This window comes from Ornithorhynchus anatinus, chromosome X1 (assembly GCF_004115215.2).
Source record: "Ornithorhynchus anatinus isolate Pmale09 chromosome X1, mOrnAna1.pri.v4, whole genome shotgun sequence".
NCBI lineage: Eukaryota > Metazoa > Chordata > Mammalia > Monotremata > Ornithorhynchidae > Ornithorhynchus > Ornithorhynchus anatinus.
Window position 1 is genome coordinate 72,158,880 of NC_041749.1, and position 14,345 is coordinate 72,173,224.

A 14,345-nucleotide genomic window follows, 5' to 3' on the forward strand; every position below is an offset into this window, starting at 1 on the left:
CGTGCTCTTTCCACTGAGCCACGCTGAAGGTAGTAGTGAATTAGAACAAAAGGCAGGAAAAATACATTTTTAGCAGTCTTTTAAGGTAACTACATGAACTGTTATAGAAGAAAATTTTAGTACTATCAAATAAAGAAAAAGCTTCTCATCTTCAGGCAAAACAATATCAGTTCCTCTAATGTTTCCCCTTAGGATCTATTTTTATTCACTTTTGTGCCCCCTGTCTAAGACAGTCTCTCCAAATTTCCCATATTCATTAAAAATGCAATGAACTGAAGTGAGCACAAACCTCTAACAAATGTCTGTCCAATGTAGAGAATTACTTCCCAGCACTAGTATGTTCCACTCATGTTAGTACAGCCTGATACCAGATTGACTTGCATTAGTGCATTGCTGACTCATATTCATCTTCTGATGGTCTGTGAGCCCTAGGTCCTTCAGTACTGATTTTTTGTCTCACTGTCTTCCCCCTCCTGCATTGGTGGTGTTTGTTTTTTGTCTCTAAAAGCAATTGTCTACCCTGACCATTCAGTGGTGAATATCACAGATGATTAATGGTGATGGAAAAATGCTGAAGTATAAACAGTAAACTGCTTGTGGGCAGGTAGAGTACCATGAGTTTGTCTTGAGCTAACATCACACATCACAGCAGATTTGATATGTACTATTTCCATGGGCTAACCCTTGCCTTGTTATATATGCTAATGCACTAGATTGCTTAATTAAATATGACTTACACATTTGCATTATGCTGTAAACAATTGTCAAAATAAGGCATATAACAGGACATTCCTTAGTGTTACACTGTTATTGGAATTGCAAGAAAATGGAATCAAGGCCATCTACCCACTATGTTAATTTTTTTTAAGGAGTGTGAGAGCATTTTTTATACAAGTGATGAGAACCTCCTGGACTTGATTGACTTAAATTAGCTTGATTGCTTTTTATCAATTGCAGCTGCACTGTTTAGCATAAAAATGCAAAACATCTAAAAAGCATTTGCCTTGCAGCATACTAGAAAGATGTTTTTAGTTAGTTTTAAGATGTTTCAAATTTTTATTCTACACAGATTCTCTGAGAATGGATCCAGAACGTATCTTGTTACAGAGAATTAGTACAGATATTGTAAACTTTGAGAAAATGAATTAAGGAAAATATGCTGTTTTATGAATTACATATTTAGAATTTGGGCATTTTAGCTTTTAACTGTCTCTTATAAGTTAAACAGTTCAAAATTCTTCCTTGTAGTGGCACAACCCAAGTTACTACAAACTAAGAAACTGTCACTAGAATTTTTCATATACTACACAATTGACCTCTTCTCATAGTGGTGACATGCTACAGCACAAAAAGTCTATTTCAGAAATCATATTAAAACAAAATTTGTATTGAAGTTAGGTAAATAAATTTTCATTCTACCTTCCCTTCTGAAATTAACACTAATTTAGGCTATTAGTGTGTTGTACCCATTCTGTATCTTTACCTGTGTTCCTGAAGAATCAAGTGGGGGAGGGGAAGGGAGGAGAAACAATTCTCTTAAGTAACTTTCATCACCTACCACATTTTCTCAATGATTAGCCAGTCCAACCAGCAACAGTGCCATTCACAAGTGGGAGATGTGCATTCTTTAAGTCAGAGATGTGTGTCATCACAGTCAATTGAATAATAATGCTGGTATTTGTTAAGTGCTTACTATGTGCAAAGCACTGTTCTAAGCGCTGGGGGATACAAGGTGATAAGGTTGTCCCACGTGGGGCTCACAGTCTTCATCCCCATTTTCCAGATGAGGGAACTGAGGCCCAGAGAAGTTAAGTGACTTGCCCGAAGTCACACAGCTGAGAAGTGGCAGAGCCAGGATTCAAACGCGTGACCTCTGACTCCCAAGCCTGGGCTCTTTCCATTGAGCCATGCTGCTTCTAAATGAGAGTTCATTGTGGGCAGGGAACATGTTTACCAACTCTGCTATATCATGCTCTCCCAAGCGCTTAGTACAGTGCTCTACACACAGTAAGCACTCAATAAATGCAAATGATTGATGGATTAAGTTGTTTGCTACTGATTTGCCAGACTACAGCATATTGTATAAAAAGAAAAAGAAACTGTCCTTAAAATATTCCAAAATGGACTTCCTATCTCATATTGACCATTGATTCATTAATTCCTGGTATGCTAGCCATTTAGAGATGGCTCTGTAGACATTCCTTGTTAGAAATTGCCTATTTTCTAAACTGCCCTTGGAAAACAGCAACAGGATGAGTTCAGTACTTGTGTGAGTAATTCAGCTTGAAAGAATTTCTCAGGTGATCAGTTAGTTCTTAAAAGCTATCCACCAACTTGCCCCACCTTATGTATCTGCTCTCTTTACATGCTACTCCTAACTTACTCTTCTAACTGTACTTTGCTTTTGACTTTCCCACCTCCCTCCCCTCACTCATTCTGTCCCTCCTCCCCCAAATCTGACAGATTGTAGGCCCTCCTGAAAGCCCATCTCTTTTGACATGTCTTCTATAATTAATTCTTAGCATCCCAAGTTGTAGACATCCATAAACCATCTCTAATGCTTATGTACTTTAGAGGGAGCTTATGTTCTAGTGGAGGAAACAGAAAAAAATTACTCACAAATAGGGTAATCAAAATACATAATTGAATGTGCAATCGAATTAGCACATAAGTGCTGAAGAGACATATATTACAGTGTAAATTTCTTGTGGGTAAGGAATGTGTCACTTGCTTTTCTTGCCAAGTGCTTAATACTGTGAGTGCACTAAACCTGGTGGACGCTTAATGTATTACTATTACTACTAATCTTTGCATCTCATCTTAATCTTTGAGATCTCATTTTAGGGTTATGGATGTGGGTGAACTGGAGGAAATCAAGACAGCGGTTGACATGTTCAGAACCACATAAAAAGAGGTTTGTTCATGTGGACAATCCTGTTGTTTGCTGCACTGTGAAGCTGGCTGAAACACCCAGAAAGATACTTAGTCTTCTCTTAGTCTCCTAGGGAAGGAGGGAAGTATAAATTCAGGAGATAGAGGCAGATTCAGGCAGAAGAGAACCATCTCCCTTTAAAACCTTGGGAATAACATCATTACTCCAGAATAGCATTTAGAAGAAAACTGAACTGCATTTTGGAAGATTATTCCAAGATAGTTTCCCCAGACTCCTAATGCATGTTTTGGTATCGGGGATATTAAATTTTGAGCTTCCTTTCTAGTGAAATATGATTATGAGTTCCTGTTTGAAAATTTTAGCTAGATTCTTCCTCCTTCAAAGTAGTGCAGCTCACATTTATGTGATCCTCTTGCCTGGTGCATGGAAAAGTGCCTGTGGGTTTTTTGCCAATTCCCCTTCAGAGCAAGTGTGGTCTGGGTCAGGGCAAAGGAGGAGGGTTATAGTCAAAGAGTTTAACCTGTGATAATTCTTCCTCTCTCTCTGGTTCTACAAATCTAGGGAGGAGGAGGAGGAGGTTTTAATGGGTCTGCAGTCAGAGTAACAGGAGGAAGGTCCAAAGAACCTTTAATATGTATTTAGGACTCATATCTCTGGGGAGAAATATAAACTATGATCATTGCATAGGTGAAACATGTAGGGAAATTGTTAGGATCAATAGAAATATTGAAATAATGTTAAAATTCTACTTTTTAAAAAAATGGACCTAAAATAAATTATGAAGTATCCACCTCCTTTCATATAATCTGTAAGAAATAATTATTTATCCCACTGGAACAAGAATTCATACATTTTTGCTTGCTGGGTCATTTTGGCAGCTTCTTTATGCTGTCACTCTGAAATGAGCTAGTTTTGGCCAGGCTGTCCAGCCCGGCACCATCTGGGCAACCAGTAGCCCATTCTGTAGTGCTGCAGAAAGAGGATAAAGCAGTGGTGTGAAGCCTTGTCCGACTTTCCGAGAATTGGGAAGCCTGTGGCCTCAGTTCCATCCTCTCCCATCACTCTAGGATCCCGTGTGGCAGAGACTGTCAGATTTGGCTCCAGCGTGTACTGCCACTTCCCCATGAGCAAACCAGCCTCCTGCAGTACACCACAGGTGGGACATGCCATTTTCTATCCGGTAGTGGGTGGGCGAGGATTGAGTCAAACATGGCTTGGAGACCCCTTGAGACTCAAACTGCTGGATCTACTGAACCACTCTCCCCCAGGGCAACCCACTGCATGCCACAAGCTACTTTTACAACCTTTAGAAATTGGGGAAGGCTGCACCATTATTTTAGTGTCACAAAACATGGTTTACCTGGAGCAGTGGTCAGTCAGAGGATTCATTCTTTCATTTGTCTGGGCATTGTTTCTGGATTGATGATTCTTTTGCTGGTCGTTGTTGCACGCCATGTTTAACATGGCCTTGATTTGTCTTCCCCACCTAGATTGTGAGCCCCATGTCGGGGAGGAACTGATTTGTTATCTTTGTATCTACTTAGCATGTACTAAGTGCAGAATAAGTACCGGTATTCTATATAGCTATAGCTATATAGCTATGATAACTAGCTATTATTTGTCAAATACCATGCTAAAAACAAGGTAATCAGATTAAACACAGTTTCTGTCCCATAATCTAAGAGATAGGGAGAGTTAGTATTTTATTCCCATTATACAGATGTGGAAACTGGAGTAAAGAGAGACTAATGACTTGGCCAGGGTCACACAGCAGGCCAGTGACACAGCTGGGGTTAAACTCAGGTCTTTTCATTCATTCAATAGTATTTATTGAGCGCTTACTATGTGCAGAGCACTGTATTAAGCGCTTGGAATGAACAAGTCAGCAACAGATAGAGACAGTCCCTGCCGTTTGACGGGCTTACAGTCTAATCGGGGGAGACGGACAGACAAGAACAATGGCAATAAATAGAGTCAAGGGGAAGAACATCTCGTAAAAACAATGGCAACTAAATAGAATCAAGGTGATGTACATTTCATTAACAAAATAAATAGGGTAATGAAAATATATACAGTTGAGCGGACGAGTACAGTGCTGAGGGGATGGGAAGGGAGAGGGGGAGGAGCAGAGGGAAATGGGGGGAAAAGAGCATTAAGCTGCGGAGAGGTGAAGGGGGGGTGGTAGAGGGAGTAGAGGGAGAAGAGGAGCTCAGTCTGGGAAGGCTTCTGACTCCCAGTCTCATGCTCATTCCACTAGACCACGCTGCCTCTGTGGCCTATGGCACCATGATTCTGTGTCATCATTGTCAGTCAATCAATCAATCATATTCAGTGAGCACTTACTGTGTACAGAGCACTGTACTAAGCACTTAGGAGAGTACAATATAATAGAATCGGTAGATGTGTTCCCTGCCTACAAAGAGTTTACAGTCTAATCAATTAAGAAATCAATCAATGGTACTTACTAAGCACTTACTGTACTGTGTGCTTGGGAATAGTATGTGCTTGGGAAAGTACAGTACAGCAGAACTGGTAGACACGTTCCTTGCCCACAGGGAACCATGACCTAGTAGATAGAGCAAAGGTTTAGGAGTTAGAAGACCTGGGTTCTAACCCTGACTGCATCACTTGTCCGCTGTGTGACCTTGGGTAAGTCACTTAACTTCCCTGTACCATAGTTTCCTTATCTGGAAAATGGGGATCAAGATTGAAAGTGCCATGGGGGATGTGGAGTGTGTCCAAAATGATCAGTTTACATCTACTCCAGTGTTTAGTACAGTGTCTGGCCCATAGTAAGGGCTTAGCAAATACTATAAAAATAAATAAAAAATAACTACAGTATGCATAGACTTTGCTGGACAGTTGAAGGATATTCCAAAGAATCATAAGTTGTGATTCTTGCAGAAGAAGTATAAGGTATGACCCTTGTCCCTCAAGGAGTTAATAACATAATGAAGACAAGTTGACATAAGCTGACAGATAAAAAAATAGTTGAAATGAGCAGATATAAAAATGTAAGAGAATAGGACGTTGTTAATTAAAGCACAGGTAAAGTACAAAGAGTGTTGAGTTGACTGATGAAAGGACGTGACTAGAAAAGTGGTGGTATTTATCAGCAATTAACTTGGAGGAGTTGGCTTTCTAGAAGATATTTTATAAACTAGGAAAACTGGTCAGGGATGGTTTCTGGTCAGGAGAAACGCATGAGCAATGTGTCAAAAGTGGGAGATTCAAGACTAAGGGATGGGCAAGACGTTTGCTTGGGGAGGAGTGAAGTGCATGAGATCTCTGGGGAAAAGAGAGCAGATAGATAGATAAGAGGAAGCCAGCTGATAGAGAGTCCTGAAGCTAGTTAAGAGAAGTTTTGGGTTTATGTAAGAAACAATGTGGAACTATTGGATGTTTTTGAAAGGGGGTGATGTGCTACAGCTAGCAGTAGGGTCTGTGCCCCACCTAGGCAAAGTCAGGGGCAAGGGAGAGTGGTAGACCCCCTTCCCCCAGCAGTTGACAGGCATCCAGAAGCAGCGGTATGGATAAAGCTTTCTAGAGGAAAAGGACCTGGGGTCCTCTTCTCAACCTTGCTGTGTGACCTCAGGCAAGTCACTTAGACTCTCTGTGCCCCAGTTTCCTCATCTTTAAAGTGAGGATGATGATTTGTATCTCTCCCTATCTCACAGGGTTGTTATGAGGATGAAATGAAATCAGTAATGTGAAAGCGCTTTGGTGAAATAAAAACCCTCTACAAATTCAAGTTAGCTGAGCAGCAGTAGAAAATACACCAAACCCTGGACCACAGGAAAGGCAGCACATCCTGCCTCCTGAGCCAGAGGCGGGTGTGCCAGGAATATTAAAGATTGGGGGTTACTGGCCACATTTGATATTGTTTTACCAAACGTCTCTGGTTCATATTTGGAGTTTAATGGTTCATTGGTGGTATTTTAAAATTACATTTTGGTTGCTTGTTGAAGAATTTTTTTAAAAAAAGTTTTCTTAAAAGACTTTCCTAAAATTGCTTCAGAGGAACAAGCCTATTCTTTTTTTTAATTACTTACAGGTTTTCAAATTTTAGTGTCTGATATGCTGTGATCTCATAATTCAGAAAACTTCAGTTCACTATGTATTTTCCTTTGGGAGGTTCAACACCCTGAGGTGCAGTTACTGCCTAACTCCAACAGAAAACACATATACATATGGCACTAAAGAATTATTACCTAGAACCATGGAAAAAATTGAATTTTGTTTTTGTGCCAAATAATAGCATATGATAAGAAATGAGATTACCACAAGGCAGCCAAAGTGAGGTCTTTAAAATGCTTTGTGTGATTCAACATTCCTCTCCAGGGTCTAAATTTTATTCTTCTTTTGATCATCATACTTTCCTTGCATTCTCAAAGGATAAATCAGCAAAAACAAGTTTTTGGGAGTTACGTTTGGATTTGAAATTCATTTCACAACCACCTGGATAATGTGTACCTATCTTGGCCAGATCACTGAGGTGTGGTTCAATTCTGAACATCTCTAGCAATTAAAAGAAACAATCCCTGTGGACATATGAAGTCAGCACTGACAATTCCTCATCAATCAGTCAATGGTATATACTGAGCTCACAGTACACTGCAGAGGACTCTACAAAGCGCTTGGGAAAATACAATACAATGGAGTTGGTAGCAGTGATTTTCATTCATTCATTCAATCAATCGTGTTTATTGAAGACTTACTGTGTACAAAGCACTGTACTAAGCGCTTGGAATGTACAGTTCAGCAACAGATAAAGACAATCCCTGCCCAACAATGGGCTCACAGTTTAAAAGGGGGACACAGACAGCAAAATAAAACAAGTTGTCAGGCATCAGTACCATCAAAATAGATAATTAGAATCATAGATATATGCATTTCATTAATAAAAAAGAGTAATAAATAATATATACAAATATACACAAGTGCTGTGGGGAGGGGAAGAGGGTAGAGCAGAGGGAGGGAGTAGGGGGAATGGGGAGGGGAGGAGGGACAGAGGGAAAGGGAGAAGTCAGTCTGGGAAGGCCTCCTGGAGGAGGTGAGCTCTCAGTAGGGCTTTGAAGAGGGAAAGAGGGTTAGTTTGGCATATGTGAGGAGAGAGGGCATTCCAGGTCAGTGGTAGGACGTGGGCCAGGGGCCGACGGTGGGACAGGCAAGAACGAGGCATCATGAGGAGGTTAGCGGCAGAGGAGCGGAGTGTACAGGCTGGGCTGTAGAAGGAGAGAAGGGACGTAAGGTCCCTGCATTGTATTGTAATAATGATGATAACGATAATACTTGTGGTATTTGTTAAGTGCTTATTATGTGCCAGGCACTATACTAAGTGTGGTGGTGGGGAGGGGGAGATGATACAAGTAAATTGGGTTGGACACAGTCCCTGTCCCATGTACAGTGCTCTGTATAGTATATAGTGCCCTGCACACAGTAAGCACTCAATAAATACAATTGAATGAATGAATTGGGCTCACAGTCTTAATCCCCATTTTACAGATGAGGTAAATAAGACACAGAGAAGTAAAATGACTTGCCCAAGGTCACACACTAGACAAGTGGCAGAGCTGGGATTAGAACTCATGACCTTCTGACTTCCGGGCCCGTGCTGTATTCACTAGGCCATGCTGCTTCTCTCTTCTCTCCCAAGTGCTTAGTGCAGAGCTCAGTACACAGAAAACATTCAGTAAATACCTTTGATTGACTGATTTGCCCTCAAGGAGCTACAATCTAGTCAGGGAGACAGACATTAAATTAAAGATAGGGGAAGCAGCAGAACAGAAGCATATGTATGTAAGTATTGTGGGGATGGGGATGGAGTGAGTAACAAAGTTCTTAAGGAGTACAGACATAAGTGCATAGGTGACACAGAAAGGAAAGCAAATTCGAGTGGGGAAATAAAAGATTAGTCAGGGAAGACTTTCTGGAGGAAATGTGATTTTCAAAGGGCTTTGAAGATGGGAAGATTGGTAGACTGTTGGCTACTAAGACTTTTTCAGCCAAATTTGCATCCATCATTAAATGTACTGTAAGAAATGGCACTGTCTTTGAAATTGAAGGACAATCATTCACAGCCATAAAATTTGAATATAATAATGATAGTATTTAATAATGGTATAGAATAAGGGCTTATTATAAGCCAAGCACTGTACAAAATGCTGGGGTAAATACAAGATAATCACTCATATCTACTGAGCGCTTACTATGTGCAGAGCTCTGTAATAAGCACTCACAATATAGCTTAGTTGGTAGACACGTTGCCTGCCCATGACAACAGTCTAGTGGGGATACAGATATTGAAAGAAACAAATAAATTTTGGATATGTACATAAGTGCTGTGGGGCTGAGGGAGGGATGAATAAAGGGTGCAAATCCAAGTACAAAGGTGATGAAGAAGGGAATGGGAAAAGAGGAAATAAGGAACTAGTTGGCAAAGGCCTTTGGGAAGAGATGTGCCTTCAATAAGGCTTTGAAGGAGGGGAGAGTGATCAACTATTAGATGTCACAACCCACCCCACACGCTTCACACCTCTAATGCCAACCTATTCATTTTACCTCAATCTCGCCTTGTCTTATGATGTCTAATCTTCTCCGACATCTCTCTCCTAGAACGCCCCACCTCCAGCTGCAGTTGTTCTGGTAGAGAATCCATAGTGTTTTCTTGGTAAAAATACAGAAGTGGTTTACCATTGCCTCCTTCCATGCAGTAAATTTGACCATGCCGCTGCTGCCCAGCACAGGGGAGTTTTGACTTGTAGCAGATTGCTTTCCACTCACTAGCCACTGCCCAAGCTAGGAATGGAATGGGAAGGCCTCTACTTGACTCTCCCTCCCATGGTTAAGACTAGTAGAGTACTGGAAACTCTCCAGATGCGAGCCTGAGGGGGTCAATCTCATCTATCTCACTGCTAACTTCTCACCCACATCCTGCCTCTGCGATGGAATGCCCTCCCTTTTTTTATCTGACACACAATTACTCTCTCTACCTTCAAAGCCTTGTTGAAGGCACATCTCCTCCAGGAGGCATTCCCTGACTAAGCCCTCATTTCCTCTTCTCCCATTCCCCTCTGCACTGTCCTGATTTGCTCCTTTTAATCACTCCTCCCTCGGCCCCACAGCACTTTTTTAAAAATGGTATTTGTTAAGAGTTTACTACATTCCAGGCACTGTTCTAAGCACTGGGGTAGTTACAAAGTAATAGGGTTAGACATAGTCCATGTCACACATGGAGTTCTCAATCTTAATCCCCATTTTATAGATGAGGTAACTGAGGAGCAAAGAAGTGAAGTGACTTGCGTAAGGTCACACAACAGACAAGGGGTGGAGTAGAGATTAAAATCCAGGTCCTTCTGACTCCCAGCCCTGTGCTCTATCCATTAGGTCACACTGCTTCTCTAGCACTAATGTACAAATCCATAATTTATTCATATCAATATCTGTGTATCATTCTAGACTGTGAGCTCACTCTCGGCAGGTAACGGGTCTACCAACTCTGTTATACTGTAATCGCCCAAGCACATAGTACAGTGCTCTGTGCACAGTAAGTGCTCAGTAAATATGATTGATTGAGGAAGTTTCAGGCCAAAGGCAGAATGTGGGAGAGAGGTCGGGAGCAAGATAGACGAGATTGGGGTACAATGAGTAGGTTGGCATGAGAGGTTGGCATGAGAGGAGCAAAATGTGCGGGCTCGGTTGTAGCAGTGAGGAAAGGTAGGAGGGGGCAAGATGATTGCTTTAAAGCCTATGGTAAGGATTTTCTATTTGATGTGAAGGTGGATAACAACCACTGGAGGTTCTTGAGAAGTGGGGAAATAAGGACTGAGTGATTTTGTAGAAAAAGAACTGGGCAACAGAATGAAGTACGGATTAGAGTGGGGAGAGACAGGAGGCAGGAAGGTCAGCAAGTAGGCTGATATAGTAAGCAAGCTGGGATAAAATAAATGCCAGGATAAATCTGGTAGCAGTTTGGATGGAGAGGAGAGGGTGGATTTTAGCTATGCTGTAAAAGTTGAACTGACAGGATTTAGTGACAGATTGAATATGTGGTTTGAATGAGATGGGTTGAGGATAATGCCAAGGTTATGGGCTTGTGAGACAGAAAGGATGGTGGTGCTGTCTACAGTGATAGGAAAGTAAAAGACATGATTTGGGTGGGAAGATAAGGAGTTCTGTTTTGGACATGTTAAGTTTGAGGGGCTGGCGGGACTTCCAAGTAGAGAAGTCCCGAAGGCAGAGAGAAATGTGAGACTGCAGAGAAGGAGAGCGATAAAGACTGGAGATGTAGTAGATTTGGTAATCACCCACATAGAGATGGTAGTTAAAGCCATGGAAGTGAATGAATTCTCCAAGGGAGTGGGTGTAGATGGAGAATAGAAGGGAACCCATATTTCAACCTTGAGGGACTCCCACTGTTAGGGGCTGGGAGGCAGAGGGGGAACCCATGAAAAAGACTGAGACTGAGGGGCCAGAGAGATAGGAGGAGAACCAGGAGAGGATAGTATCAGTGAAGCCAATTTTGAATAATGTTTCCAGGAGAGGGGAATGATGGTCAACAGTGTTAAAGGCAGCTGTGAGGTGGGGGAAGATTAGGATGGAGTAGAGGCTGTTGGATTTGACAAGAAGGAGATCATTGGTGACCTTTGAGAGGGCAGTTTCTGTGGAGTTAAGGGGGAAGAAGCCAGATTGGGGGGTATCAGTGAGAGAATTGGAGGAGAGGAAGTGGAGGCAATGGGTGTAGACAACTTGCTCAAGGACTTTGGAGAGGAATGGTAGGAAGGAGATGAGGTGATAACCGGAGGGAGCACTGGGGTCAAGGGAAGGATATTTTTAGCATTGGTGAGACATGAGATTGTTTGAAAGCAGTGGAGAAAAGGACAAAGGAGAGTGAACATTGAAGATGGCGGTCAGGGAGGGAAGAAGGGAAAGGGTAAGTGCTTTGATAAAGTGCAAAAAGACTGGCAGAGTCCCTGTCCCACATTATGCTCACATTCTAATTTGGAGGGTTGTAGGACTTAATCAAAAGGGATTAAGATGTGGAAATTGAGACACAGAGAAGTTAAGTGACTTGCCCAAGGTCACACAGCAAATAAGTGGCAGAGCTGGGATATAATTCTCTGAAACTGTCTTCTGGAAATGTGATTGCCAGGAGAAATGCTATATACCCATTTGACAAGGCTGCACATCTGCTTATTATGTGTAAAAGCTAGTTTTTCCTCAAACACATTTCAATTCCATGAAACATTTTTGGAAGTATAGGCTAGTAAAATTACAAGAAAGGGAAATTACAATAGTAATGACCTACTTTAAATTTGAAAGGGGATTTTTTTCATGGAGAAGTAAGCTCCCAAGTAAGCTTCTCTAGACTCTAAGCTTCTTAGAATCTATGGAGTCTAGAATGAAATTCTAATCCTTTGAGAAACTCTTTCGACTCAGAAGGCTGAGATTCTCATGAGAAGTTGTTAATTTACACTCATACAGAAGCTCCAGGATCTTGATGACTCTGCTCTTGAAGCATTCAGGCGAACATGAAGATTATTATGAACCACTTTTCTGATCCAAGCAAGCACCACAGATGGCCAACCTGATAAAGACCCAGATGAATACCAGTCTGCAGCTGGCAAACTTTACACAAAGCCAAGGATCTCCATCACTGACGAGAACTGAAAGTTGTCACTGAATTCTGTTTACCTAGACCGCACATTGAACAGTAGTGCCAGGATAGGCAGAAAACTAATCAAGAAATCTAGTATGTCCTTTGTGAGTGAGCCTGGCCCACAGAATGTGACCCCAATCGGGCATCAATATTCAGACCATACTTAGACTGTGAGCTCCATGTGGGACAGGGCCTGCATCTGATAGCACTGTATCTACCTCACGGCTTAGCACAGTGCTTGACACACAGTAAATGCTTAACAAAAAAGATTATGATTATTTTTATTACTCCCCAACTGAAGGCTTTTCAGGGCAATTTCATTTTCCATCCTTCTGTATGGTTGTGCAGTATCAATTTACCACAGCTGCCATATCCAACTTATAGCACAATTTCATCAAACCTTTCCACCTCCTGTCCCTCCCTCCCTTCTTCTACATGCCTTATAATTTATTTATATGAATGTCTGTCTAGACTAAGCTTGCTGTGGGCAGGGAATGTGTCTGTTTATTGTTATATTGTACTTTCCCAAGTGCTTAATACAGTGCTCTGCACATAGTAAGCGCTCAATAAATACGATTGACTGACTGACTGCCATATTTATCATCAGGTTGCTTGTTAAAATCACAAGTGGTTAGGTCCTAGAACAGTCATTCCATTAACAAAGCTTATTGCATCACACCTTCCCTGGTTGTGATGTGTGAAGAGAATGGGTGACAGCAGACTATCTACAAAACTACTGTAAAATGAACTCAATGAGGAAATTACAAACAGGGAAGAAAGAAGAAACATTTGAAAGACCAAAGGAAACTAAACCTCAAGTGATATGGCTTGTGTGGACAGTTGGTAAGAAGCGCTAAATCAACCTGGTATAAAGCCTTGAGATGGAGGGTAACTCTTTTAGAATGGGGGTCTTGAGAATGTCATGACATAAAAGAAAGAAAACAAAACTGGCTCCAGGACCTGTAGGTAGCAAGCACAACAGTGCATTTGTGGACTTCCAAATGGTATCCATACTGATGGAATGATTGGTTGTCACACATTGGATTTATAAGGCACACTAACACTCACTGGTAAAATCTTTCATCAGTAGTATCATCTTTGAACCCGCAGAACAACTATAAATTACAAAACCTTGAGCTTTTTGGAGGAAAGGCTCTAAAAACCCCAATAAATGAACCATTTGAAAATTAGAGGTCTTAGTGAATAAAGAGTCAGCCAACAGCAAGTGTGCAGGCTCTAAAGTTCTAAGTACACTTCAGATATGGGGACTTTAAAGCAGAAGATCAGGGTTGTACTTTGTACCATACCAACTCATGTTCCCACAAATTGCAGTGATGATACTCTACATACCTACTTCATACTTATATGCATGCATACCTCATAGGGAATTTTGCAAAACAGGAAAACAATATATGTGTTTGCAAAATTCCAGTTCTTATTAACGTGGTTATTACTCAACATTCAAGTGCTTATCTTCATCGGTGACAGAAAGCAGTGCTGATATTTTCTGTTTTGCCAGAGGTGTCATAACAGTTATGGAGGGGCTAGCAAATGGAATGGTTAATGAAGGTCTGCACAGTGCTGGCCCAAGCACAGTTAATCTTTGGTAGACATTATAATAAGTCTGCTTTTGTGAGCTGGCATTCTCCTGTCCTGTGAAATGAATCTTTATTTTCACAATCTTTTGAAAAGATTAGAAGAAGGAGCAGAATTTCACCCATGTGTAGAATAATCTTTGTCTGGAAAAAAGATTACATTCAGAATACTTTCCAGGAAAAGAAAAACAGATGAAGA

At 41.2% G+C, this 14,345-nt stretch overlaps 1 protein-coding gene and 1 non-coding gene across 16 annotated transcripts in view; one reads left to right on the forward strand and one right to left on the reverse strand.

Moving 5' to 3' along the window:
* The window catches only part of ERC2 (ELKS/RAB6-interacting/CAST family member 2), a 900,196-nt gene that overhangs the window by 420,925 nt on the left and 464,926 nt on the right, over positions 1 to 14,345 (forward strand). The gene's annotated exons all lie outside the window — the stretch shown is intronic.
* Positions 9,650 to 9,787, reverse strand: LOC114807180. The gene has a single exon (XR_003755233.1). It is a non-coding gene; the product is annotated as a small nucleolar RNA SNORA7 (small nucleolar RNA).